Genomic DNA, 13,650 nt, shown 5'->3' on the forward strand with positions numbered 1-13,650 from the left:
CAACTTGACTTGCCTGCACAGAGTCCTGACCTCAACCCATAATTGTGGTCTCTGTGGTGGTGAAAACATGGTTGAAAATACACCCATGGCAAACACTCAGCCTGGCCTCAAGGCTCAGCAGTGTGCCTCAGCGTGCATTAAGGAACTACTCGGCTATTTACTTCTGCACGAGAGTGAAATCATGTCTAATCCTTGCTGTCCACATCCCAGCTGGTGGCAAGCGTGCAGACAGGGTTGAGTATCAACTAACATGACCAACCATGCACATTAACCTTGCACCGACCACCTCTACACTACCTCTATGCAGCTGTGATGAGAGAGAAACATTGAAAACTTCTTGTTTAAACTCAAAACATCGTCCCCATATTTAAGGAGAGTACAAAAACAAGGATATGTGAATGTGGGTGCATTTAACCAAGAAAGAGAGAACCAAAACAGAAGAAAAAGGAGCTGTAAGCGCAGCAACAACCACCACAACAACAAGGCGAGGATGACAGCGGAGAACATTATCAGTTAGAGAGGAGACCGCGAGACTGAAGGAGAGGAACAGCTGGCCCCAAACTGCCAACACGTCTCACCACAAAAATACCTCTAAATGAAAAGGCTACATGTCAGACAAGTAGCTCCTCTTTTGCACTAACTCTCTTTAGTTTCTCTCCGTTTCTTCTCTGTGACGCCTCACACCTCTCTGTCACTGAGCGCGCGCTGCCATGACAGTTTCAGCACTCTGTCTCCGTCTCCCGCTTACGCCAGCGGCAGCGCTGAGTCTGCACTCCGTGGTCGCAAACACTTCTTCATTCTGTTTATTTCTCCTCGTCTTTCTCTTCCCACAGAGCGATTCTTCTGCTCCGTATTAAACGGGCTAAATGAGGACATGTTTTTAAAAGTCTTTGAGTGTACCCCAGTTTAAGTTACAACGGAGAAGAAAGACAAAGCCGTACCTTCACTTTCTGTTACCACGACAGTCTGTCAAACACTCAGAGAGACTGTATTAAACACTTTCTCTGTGGTATACTTTCATTTTAAATGTTATTGAGGTAAACTTTTCAGAGTTTTACACCAAACTTCTACTGGCACAAGAAGAACGAAACAACACTGAACCTGTGTGAACTAGGAAAGAATTAGAAACCTGTTCAAATGGTTAAAACAACCCATTATTTTAATATTTTACCAAAATAAATGATGTTCAGCTGTCTTTTGATTTGTGCAGCCTTCAGGGTGGATCAAATATCTAAAGTGACTTTTTCTTTAATTAGGAAAGGAGCCAATCAGAAAGTTTATAGAGAAGTGTTTACAAACCTGCTCAACCAAAGAGCCACATTGTTAAAAAAAAAAAAAAATGCCTTTGCAAGAGCAACAATGTAAGTGGTGAAAAGTGGTTTAAAAAGAGTTAAAGTGACATTAGGAATACCTTAACAGTGGCAAAAAAAGACAAAAAATGGGTGAAACCCAGAGCAAAGTAGACATCAAATGGCCAAAAATGAGTAAAAGGTGAAAAAATGGGGGATATGGGTGAGAAGTTACCAAAAATTGAATTACAGGTGGCAAAAATTGTCAAAAACCCAATAAAAATGGGCAAAAAATTAGTGGAAAAGTGACCAAAACAGGCAGAGAGGTAGGAAAAATGGGAAAAAAGGAGAATAGTTGAAAAAATGGGGAAAATAGTGACATTTAATGGCAATTCAGCTTAAATGGGCTAAAGTGGCAAAAAAAAAAAATCAGAAAAAAATGACAAAAAGCAAGATAAAAGTGGCAAAAAATTGGTGAAAAGAGCAGCAGACATGGGATAAAAGTGGCAAAAATGGACAAAAAGTGGCAAAAAGAAGTGTCAAAAGCAGACTTAAAGCTGTGAAAATGGTTTATAAGTTGCAAAAAATGCAAATAAGAGTAATGGAAATATACAAACAAAGAAATTAGGATTGGTAATTAAAGCCAACTGTGCAAGTGTGTGAAACAAACTGATTAATGTGACTTGCAACAGATAATTTCTAAGGGCAAAGTTTCTCTTTTTTAATGTTTTCTGGGGGAATAATATTTCAAATTGAGACATAAAAAAGCCACAAATCATCACAAAAGGTCACATGTGGCTCCAGAGCCACGCACTGAGTATCACTGTTATAGAGGGATAATGAGGGGGAGTAACTTTCTCTGGTGAAGAACACTGGCAACCAAAAATATCAAGTCTTATCAAAAATGAATGCAGCTATATTGATTGTTGTTGGTACAAAAATATTTCAAATGGACCGTTTGTAGGAGGGTCAGCCAACCAGTCAGAGAGCCCAACAGTGGCAGGGCTACTTAGTTTATTATGTTAAGCCAGGTCGAGTCTTTTCAGGTCGTTGTGGTCAAATTATGTGCTTGGGGCGTCTGCAAGAGCATTTTAAGATATTAACATTGTATAACTCAGAGTATAATTCATCCTTTTTCCTAAACTGAAGGTTAATTATGTAAAACGTCTTTGGATTCGACTCTGTTGGTGACCACACTGGCAATTCATAGCTTTCACATGACAGCGCAGACTCATGAAACCACACACTGGTGGGCAAGAGACTTCCCACTGTGGAACACTGTAGAGAAGTTCACCTGACACGCCAGATAATCTGCTTCATATTCCCATTACAGGAATATATTTCACATTCATCTGGGAATTCTCCCATAGAAAATGTTTAGAAAGGGCAGGACCTGTCAAAAAGATTTTCAGAATGTGATTGGACAAAATTCTGTCCGTCACATTGATTACGGGCCAATCAGAGGGACAAGACAAACCGGCATAGTAGGCATGCACAGCTATAGTAGTAACCTGAGCTCAACAGTCAGGTGCTGTCACAGTCTATGAATTGTGGAGTTTGTTGGTGGATAAAACTCGTGCTAAGGCCGGTTGGGAGAACAAAAACATCCTCTCCACCAAGAGGAGCTTTTGGTGAGACTCTGCTCTTGTTTCAATAAAGACATGTGGCAAGTTCTGATAAAACTGCCACTGAACAACAGCAAATGAGAAGGGTGTATCTGCAGACTTGAAGGCAGCAGATTCAGGACTGTAGATCTAGGACCACAGATGCCTGTTGTTTATGGGCATTCTGGACGGCAATCAGGACGTAGGACTTAATGAGTTATTACTTATGCTAAAGTCCTTCAAAATGAGGTGTTTTGATAAAATAATAAAGTTAGTAGAATGAAAACGTGTTAAACTCAAACAAGTACTTACCAAGCAGTCATAATGTTAGTGGAAAAAATATGGCTCACACAACTAAACATGCATCAAACAGTTACTATCATTAATAACCTTTTTAAAAAGTACTTCAAGTGAACTTTAGATTTCTGCCTATCAAAGTCGTGCCAACTCGAGCGAAAAACACAGGTCTGAGATCTACCGTCCTAAATCTGTGGTCCTGAAACTGCTCCCTGCGAGCCTGCAGATAAGTGCTATTGTAGCTAATCGCTACGATTATGGGAGCCATTGCCATCAGCATCAAGGACAGCTAAACCCCACCCTCAGGTAACACCTCATTCTCTTCGACTGACACTGATTGGGCCAGTCTGTTCTCAGACCTGGAACAACTGTTCCAGATTGGAGCTTTGCAGGATGGATCTGCCTGATAACAGACATGGAATCTGGACGATCCATCTGCTTTGCAAGGCTAAGTCTCAGTTAGCATGTAGATGTTTTAGCTAGTTGTTATTACCTCCGCCAAGGAGGTTATGTGATTGGGTGGGTTTGTTCGTTTGTTTGTTCGTTTGTTAGCAACATAACTCAAAAAGTCATAGACGGGTTTTCATGAAATTTTCAGGAAATGTCAAAAATAAGGAAGAACTGATTAGATTTTGGGAGTGATCTGGTTCACTGTCTGGATCCAGGAATGTTTTTAAAGGATTCTTCACTATTGGGAGATAGGGCTAATGGTGGAGGTCTGCGCTCTCTGAGTGTTTTTCTAGTTTTTGATATGAAATGCAGTTATTGAGACAAGCCTGAGTTATACTTCTGCAGAACGCCCTTAGAGAAATAAAACAGAGAGGAGCAAAAAGTGGATTGGTGTTAAGCCACTGCTGTTCCTTGAGGGAACAATAAAGTTGGACCAAACAGACCTGCTAATCCTGATATCAAATACTGAGTTAACATGAGGAGAGCATGCCTTTTAACTCACATCACAGCACCAGCATACTGACTGAAATTGACAGCTAACAGTAACTCTGATGTGATCGCCAAGTAAGAAATGAAGCATCATATGGCATCACTTCAACATGTTTCTGCAGTTTTAGTTTAAGAGAGTTGGAGTTATCCTTGTTGACCCTACGGTGTCTCTCTATTCTGTCACTCAGGCTAAGTTTATAAAATAATCTAATTCCTTATTTGAACATTTGGTAAAATGTTGATGATATGTGTTGTGTAACGGAGTGGTAGTTTCGTTGTCGTGTTTTGTCTGTTGTCCAGTTGAGTGTCCGTCCTCTCTCCTGCCTGCCCGTCCTCCTGCGTGACAAATGTGACAACACCCAGTTAACAAACATTACGCGGACACTCTCACTGTCTGTTTAGGGGGGTTCTTTTAGAGGAGCATCAGTGTGGACAGAGAGACTCTGCCTCTGGGTCCAGGTCCTGAGTGTATGTGTCAGGCTCAGTGACACCTCCGTCACTTTGACTCTGCAGCCACACCGTCTGAGAGTGCCTGTGTGGCATTTTGTGGGTGCAGAGGGTGTCAGGGTGCGTGACAGTGGGCGGTGAGGTACTCCCATCATCTGTGAACGTCTGTCAGAGAGAAACTCTGATATACCCTCAGGACTGAAGAGGAGTCACTTAGAGAAAGACAAGACCATGTTAAAGATGTTAAAAATGTGACCGGACTTCATGTGGTGCTAGATTTTACAGCTCTGGTGACAGTGAAGAACTAACTGAGAAACCCACAGGCTCGTGTTGGTGGTCTGAGAGTCTAGAGAGGTTTTATTCTCCAATATTTGGAATAAAGGGAGTCATTTTAGCCAGAGGGGAGGACTCGTGTTTAGGTTCTGGTTCCCAGTGACAAAAAATATATACACTAACATTCTACTAACATTATGACTGCTTGGTTATATATACTGTGTGATGTTTTACATTATTTTAGCTTTCAACCAGATCAGTTACAACCAAACAAAGTTTGAGTCCACTTCAATTTGGAGTCAATTTCTGCATCCCCATAATCAAAGTGAAATGTATTATTGACAGCTGATTTTGTCCTGTACATGCAAAAGCAGAACAAGGCTCACCACTTCAACTTTGCTGCTGTTCAAAGGGCGTTCATCCTCATCTGAGCTTCGCTGAGCCATTTCGCTGTAGTTGCCTATGTGTTCAGGCAACCTAATATTGTATATATGGTTGCCAACTCGAACAGTCTTTGCTCAAAAAAAAAAAAATCCTCCACTTTATAAAATGTTATTTTGATTTATTTTACTGGTTAAGTGTGAACTGCTGGCTGCATTGCTCAAAGCTGCCCCCAGGAGAGAGATGTCTTCCAAAAAACAAGAAATATTGTTAAATGATTTCACACTGTATATTCTACCCATTTTGTAGAAAAAAATTTGCATAAGATTAGTTAAATATAATTTTAAAACATGGTCATTTGGTGAGATTTAGGCTGAAATGGAAGTCATGTATTAAAAAAATCCTTAAATGTGAGTCAGCACATGACTATTGTTGAATTTGCATGACTTTGCTCAGCTATGCAGAAACCAGCAACTAAGCTTCAGATACAGTGGGTGTCCCCTGTGGTGGTTTGGCATCTTTATATTGGCAGAGGAAGTAATTTTTTTAAAACTTGTAACTGTTTTTTTATTTTAAGAAGGATAACCTCCAATTTCCATAGACAGTGTGCGCACCACAGAACACCGGCGAATCGTACTGCGGAGCACATTGCTCCCTCTCTAGTCTATCAGAGCATTTCCATAGCTGGTGCTCCTAGAGCGCCACTCCGCTCCTCTTCGTTTCAAATATGCTGCAGGTCTATTCTCAGCACCAGCCGCTGCCAAACCTCATAAATTCACTGTCGTTCAGAAAGCACCAACCATGGAAGTCACGAGCGCAGAACATCCAGTACTTTGAAAAAAAAAAAACACAATGCAAGGACTCCCGATCGTAAATCATCACTATATCAACCTTATGCCTCATCCTGCAGTGAGAGCAAAGGGTCACCAAGAGGTCAGTGGGTCACAGAGCTACAACAGCGCCATTGATGTGGTAAAGTTAACTTTTTGTGACATTTAGCCAAAGAATTTTGCATAAAACCACAGATGCTTTAAGCAAACATGAACCTTTTAACTTCCTAATGTACTCACTCAATGGCAGAAGCAATAATATCATGGACTTATACCGGAAAGGATGATAAATTAACCCCAAAAGGTAAAATAGTCCACTGTTAACAAACCATTCCTGGGTGAACTCGCAGTTCTCCCATGATCTCTTCCTGCTGAAAAAGCGCCATGGCGCAGCGTTCTAGACTCACTTCCAGTGGGCGAGGTTGCTCGCCTATAGGTCGGACCGAACCTGCAGGGTGCTTTGGTGTGCCACACACTTGTCCAGGGCATGTCTGATATGACTACAGTCCAGTGTGTTATAGCTGTTTGTCAGGAGACTTAAGACTAATTTGATGACAGCCATGAATTGGCTTCAAAAGATGGTTTCAGTAATTAAATAGGCAGTGTTGGGGATAAGTAGTCTGTTACTGGAAAAACTACACCATTCCCCTTTACCTTTAATTTCCCTGAAGGAAAAATAAAAACATAAAAGAAAATAAATCAAAATCTAATCAACATGGATTGGCAATGTCTCTGGTTCTTTTCTCCCAGCATGCCAGTGAAAATAGAAACAGCTGTGTCAATGTGCTGACCTAGCTAAATAGGCTTGTGAGACAGCTTTATTTTTTTCAAAATATTTCCAATACATTAAATTTATAGACAAAAATGACAGATGAAGGCTCAAAAGCTCATGTTTAAGTGTTTTCACCGAAAACAACAACAACAACAAAAAAAACAGTAGTGGTATGCTCAAGGAGGTATACAACATTACGCACAGCCTGTGTGTAATACTGCATACCTCTGCCCAGTTAACAGCCAGATTGTGAGTGTGTTAAGGTCCTGTTAAGGTTATAATGTTGGGCATTTTTATTATCAGGCTGCAGATTTACATATCATTGGCAGTAAACAAGTTTTAAAATGACAGAATCAATGCATTCAAAGGCAGATATGAATTGCTACATGCATTTTTTTAACAATATATGTGGAAGAAATCGTCAAAGGTTTTCATTTTTAGTAACAGAAAAGTACTCTATCTTGTTTCTTTTCTCAGTATGCAAGAAGCTACTTTTTGAAGTAACACTACCCGACACTGCCAGTGGGTGAAATTACTCAAGACTCTGTCCAATGCTATATACAGTCTGAGAAATATAGACAAAACAGGTGTAACATAGTGAGAAAACCTCCGTCTGCATCCAAATCAACAAAGAGCATAAATGAGTCTTAAGTGGAAATTCTGCACAACTTTTGCATATAGATTTTTTCCCCTGTGGTCTTTAGTTCAGATTGCATTTATGCCAAATTTAGAAGATTTAAAATATATTCAAACACTAATACATGTCTGTGAATGTAGTTTTGGAGTTGAATTTGTGTAATCGAATGTCACTAAATCCATCAACTGACTGAAAATACAGTTGTACTGTTATGTAATGAAGCGGTGCTTTAAATGTGACAGTCATGGTGGTTTTTGGTCTTGAGTGAGAGCCTTTTTGATCGTGTATGTGCGCTACAGGAAGTGAGCCTGTGGTCTGGCTGCAGGCCAGGCTGAGTGGAATAATTGATTGTCGATTGACCCTCCACTGCCACTGAGGACAGTCCTCTCCACTGCATTACTGCACACACACTCCTCTGGTCAGCGGTGGTGTGTGTACCTGCAAGAGCGTGAGTTATCTCTCCACCCACAAACCACAGCCACAAACCCACCGCTATCATGGAAACAAGAAGGCCGGAGTGACCCGTGACACCGTTCCACCTAAAGAGAAACAATGACTGGACGATTTGAATGAAATGCTGAATCACACAGTCGCTCATACACACCCTCACACACAACGTGAGATGGGGAAATGAAACATGAATGGGAGTGATAGTGGTGGTTTGAGGCATTCAGCAGGAACTGGAGCCCTCGTTAAAAGGTTGACTCAGTAAATCACCCCGTGACCGAGAAATAAAAAAACATGAAGGAAATTCTCTTTAAGTGACTTCTTGGCAACAGAAACAATGATGAGCTTCAGACTAGTGAAGAGAACATGTGGAAGATTGCAGTAAGATATTTTAAGAGAATAAAGAGAATTTAACTTCAAGATGCTGGAGAGGATGCAGTGAGCACGCTGCAAATCAGTCATGTGGCATTGTAAGTGGATTTGGGAAAACATATGTAAAAAGATGGGTTTGGATTTTAAAATGAATTAAAACCAGAAAGTTGTTTTAAAAAGGTGCTAGGTTTTTTAAAATCAAGATGAGAGCAACTTTGTTAAAACCAAAGAGGAAACTGATAAAGGTGCAACCAGGTACAATTTATTTAAAATAATTCAGGAAACAGGAGCAGTGATGGTTTAAAAATCTGGTTTTCTAAAATATTCTTTTGGAATACTGTTAAAACTATAAAACCACTCTTAAAAGCAGCTAGAGTCTAAATGTGCATTGAGCAGAATCTTCCCGAGCTGGCGTGCTTCCTCTCCTTCGGACTAGGCCGCGGTTGTCTGTGTTCTCCTCTGTGGGCACCACAGTCAGTTTGCGCCGGGCAGAGCTTCTCACTCTGCCGCCGTCGTAAGGTCGTGTCGTAACACCTGGACTCCCTGGGATCTATCGCCTCCACTGCTAGTGTCCTGTCGTCTTTGCCAGTTCCTTGCTGCTGTTCGTCTCTTTACTTCTTCTCTCTCTCTGTTGCCGCACTCGAAGTTGCTCCTCTCTCTTCCTGAAAAAGGGGCAGCCCTGAGCTGCCATTGGCTGCAGTGGTCCAGCTCCTCCCTGCCATTGGTTCCTCGGACTGTCAGTCAACAAACGGCAGGCCTCTCCCCAGGCGTGGGCAATAATGTGTAATAGTCTCAATACTTGCGGCCAGAAGTAAAATGAAACTCAATTTCAACATAAAATCATGCATTAAAATATAAACGACTCAAAAATACAAAAACTGATAAAACACTAGAAACACAACACTCATAGAAGCATGTATTTTAAAATAAGAAATACTTAAAAAGTGTCTACTTCTGCCGTATGACACACAATTAAGGAATTCTCTTTTTTGCCATTCCTCTCAAGTCCCACTACTTGGAAAAATACCAGAAGAGATGAAGAAGGAAGTTTCCATGTGTTTAAGTATTAAGCCAGTTACACACCGCCGGGTGGTAACTACCCTGAAAACTGCCTCCCTGTCGGAGGAGTCCCCCAAAGTGCCGAGCGTTTTTAAAGCGGCTGCTGCTGCCGCAGTACGAGACGGCAATCACGTAAAGGTGCTTTGGTGTACATCACAGCAGAGCCCCCCCCCAAAAAAAAAACATGTAGAGTACCTCACAATCTCTGTATAGTAACAATTATAATGCACTATAAAACAGAGGGGAAAACATGGTTCCATCATCAAAATAATTCCTCCTAGAAAATACGTTTCAATGGTTGGCTCCACAATTTTTCTTCTGGTTGTCTTTTTACGATGGTAGAGCTGTGTTGTAGAGCTCAGGATATTCCGACACCAACATTATGAGCTCCTACATTGTTTGCTTTGACCTGCGAAGCCTGCTGTTTCCTGGTTATCTCCCTCCCTCAATGTGATTGGCTGCTGCCAGGCTGACACCAGAAAAGTTCAACACGCTGAACTCAGAGCAGCAGGGCAAAATCTGTGCGTGTTCACATTTGTGCGTTTAGGGGCCTACCGCCACGGTTAAAACTGCTTCCTCTCTGCTGCCCTTTCCTCATTAAAATGACTGGAGGCGGTGAGTTGCTGCACGGCGGTGAGAAAAAGACTTTAGGTCAAAAATCCAAGCGCAGAAATACATTTTGTCCCACATACAGAATGTTAGGCTTGTGCTCAGATAAAGTTTCGTACGCACACAGAAAAATTAGAAATTTGAGTGCCACAGACAAGCAGAAGCAACAGATTTGAGAGCAAGAGAGATTTGAGCACAAACAGCTTGAATTTTGCAACAATAATGATTCCATATCTCCTAAAAGAAGTGATGATTAAGGTTATGTGGGATAATTTGATATTAAGAAAGTTAGTTTTTTGTGTTTTTCCTGTTTTTAGAAATGATTCGTTTGCCTTTTGGTCTCTATGTATTTGTCCTTTTCTTGTGCTCTGTTGTAAAACTTCTTAAAATGCAAATAATAAGAAAAGGAAAAAACAATGAGCCGAAAGCCCTTCTGGGTATAATAAATTTACGATAGAGCTCATACAATTACTGTATGTGAAGCAGAAAATGACTGTGATAACAGTTATTCTGCCTAAAGGAAGATTTGGGGCTCATTTTCTCCTTTATGGCACTTTTCAGGTGAAATGTGGCCCATTTCCTGAGATTCCCACAAACACGCTCCTCATTCTTGTTCAGAGATCAGCACATCATCCCTCCGCTCTCATTTATTTGTTTGTTTGCTGGTTAGGTTTGTTTATTACTGTATTTTCAAAGCACAGGACACGGTTAGATTTGCTGTTTGGGCATATTTTCTCCTGTGATAGCATGTTTGAATTTGTCGACTCAGCGTGCAGCGTGTCAGGCTCTGTGTGTGTGTGTGTGTGTGTGGGTGTGTGACAGTGTGGAGCCGGTGGAGGCAGGGCCCGAGCACTCGGGGGTCGCAGCAGCAGCCGTACGGCGTCGTCGCTGCCAAATTGCTTTCCTGGGCGCGTCAGGCAGGAGGGAGCGGCCCGGGAAGGTGTGGTGGCTCCCTTCTCTCCGCTCTGTGAGGGCTGCTGGCCCCGGGGTCACTAACTCAATCACCAGATCAGGAGTAATAATTATTAATACCCCGTGAGCGTTAACAGCACGCAGGTGATTTATCAAAAATGTCGATTACATTTTGCGCAGGGTGACAACTTTTTGAAGCTGAACACGTCCCTGAGGACGGAGACTAAGTGGAGAACGGTTCTACCGTACGGAGCGCAGACGAGGTCTGATGGATGGAGAGGCCTGAACAGCAGCCAATCAGAGCTTCTGTTATTAATGCTAAGTTTAAAAACATGGGAGATCACACCACACATAAGCACAGCTTCAACTGGTTTTATAAACAGTACAATCCTCTGAATGCTTGAACCAGACTAGTGGTTATAGTCCAGTCTCAGGACCCACCATGACCTCCTCAGTGAAAAAAGGAACCCAAATGTTAAAAAAAATTTCAACCACTTGAATGTATTCATGCTAGAGTAAGCCTCCTCTGAGAGCTTTAAGCATGTCTGGGCTAAGATTTGCAGCTGAAAGAAGGTGCAGATGTGGCGAGTCAGCAAGCTGAGGGCAGAAAAGGGGATTGACACAACCCCAGTCATGCTCTGGATGTCCTTGCATAGTACCAGAGGCATGGGAAAATAATCTGTTGAAAAAAATAACAAAGTCCACACCTTCAGGGAAGAGTAAGGGGTGGATTTGGCAAATAAGCATGGCCTAGAGCAGTGGTTCCCACCTTTTTTCCTTAGGTCCCCCCCTACTCAATTTTAACTGTTTCCATTGGCAAAATCAAAACATAATAGGCCATTTACTTGTTCTTGACAAAATTAATGTATAAACTATCCATTATTATGAGTGGATTGTGACCACTCTTGAAAACAACAATAAAGAAGATTTGTTCATTATAAGAAAAATCTGTAAATTCTCCAGTTTAAAAAGTCAGTAAATTTGCAAGAGAAAGTGGACATATTTTACTTTGAAAGTTGTAAATGTAAGTAAACCAAAACATAGTGTTTTTGAAATTGTAAAGTCAAAAATCTGAGCACTATTTCCAGTTTGGTTTCTTGTAAATTTTTGGCCTAACACAATTGAAAACATAGAATTTTAAATTTTGACTTTAAGTTTCTATTGTCAAAATACAAGACTTAATAAACTCGTAAATTGCAAGTTTTTGTTGTGAATATCCTACGCTTCAAACTTTAAAATTCAGAGTTTTTTCTTGTAAATTATAATCTAATTTTTCCCCGTAAAAAGAATGACTTTTTTTGCTTAGAAATTAATAGATTCTCTTCATTTAAAAAATATTTAAGGGTGGCCTTAATTCATTATGTTGCTAATCATGATTCAATAAAAAATATATTTGTACATCTAATGTATATATATATCTTTGGCGCCCCCCCTAGGGGTGCCAGACCCCAGATTGGGAACCAATGGCCTAGAGCATTGGTTCCTAACCTGGGGTCAGTGACCAAAGATCTTAGGGGAGGTGTGAGGCTTTGTCTGCTCTGAGGCTGCCAAAATTAGATTTACAAATATTGATTAAAACCATAAAAAAGCAGTTTTCTAAGGTACATGTAGGAGGGGGCTCCAAGGAAAAATGGTTGGGAAACACTGGCCTAAAGTACTGTCCAGACGGGTTGTAAGGTTGCAGTGAGCCCCTGGTCATGCCCAAGGGTCAGAAAACGGATGGCGCTCTACAGGCGTATTTGCAGGTGTGAAAATGTACTGACAAAAGAGACGGCGTCAAGCTCGACCTTGGCTACTGAGCAGCAAACATGTTGCTCAGTAGCCAAGGTCCCCACAGTTTTGGCACATCAGGCCTCTTTTGATGTTCCTTTTTTTTACCTTCTCAAAAATCTGCTAAATAGTGTTTATTCTAATAAAATCATCACAGCTGCTGCTGTCTCTCTGCTTGGCTTTTCATTGACCAATGAGAAGCATCTGAGTTCCACTATGCCTGTTCTCACTGACCAATGAAAAATTATTTTTTTAGTGTTGTTGCAACTTTTGAGAAAAAATGGCTGACAGGGAGACCACTTCACTGGTAGCCAAGAGGAGAAGGCTGCAAAAGTACTGCAATGATTAGATAAATTATTATTAGTTATTTTACACTGTAAGTTGTGTATGAATGCTAAAATTGTTATTTCTACATATTAAATAAAATTCTGTTAATGCTAATGTTCTTCATCTAATAACATTGCATGCAACCCCCACCCCTGGCACACCCAGTCCCAGTGCCCTGTTTCTTTTTATTTGCTGAAGTTGGCAGCCCTAGTTACTCCACTAGATACGATGCCTTCATTGCTTTTCATTGTGATTAAACTTCTGCAGCATCCTGCCAAAAAAACTCCTGAGACTTGGTGACCAAACTTTGATGCTTTGTCTCAGAAATATCTGGAGCTTACACGGTGAACACCTCTTTGTGAAGTACACACTGTGACTGTGGAGTATCATAATCAGAAATTATCCATAAAAAATCCAACTTTAAGTAGTCTTGGTTGTGCTTCCTCTTTTTTCTGCTCACTCTAGCAGTAGCTCACTCCAAAGCCACTTTAAGCATCTCTCATTTATCCTCACTCATTACTTTAAATAGAAAACTAGATACTTTTTCTGGTTTTTATTTTCTCACGCCACCCCTCTCTATAGTGTAGCCAGCCTTAGCGTGATTTCGTGACATACACCAGAGAAATGGTTGTGCTCTGATTTATACTTTTGCACTCAATGTAAACCCAGGAGCCAAAGTTTTTGA

Source organism: Cheilinus undulatus, linkage group 7 (genome assembly GCF_018320785.1).
Source record: "Cheilinus undulatus linkage group 7, ASM1832078v1, whole genome shotgun sequence".
NCBI lineage: Eukaryota > Metazoa > Chordata > Actinopteri > Labriformes > Labridae > Cheilinus > Cheilinus undulatus.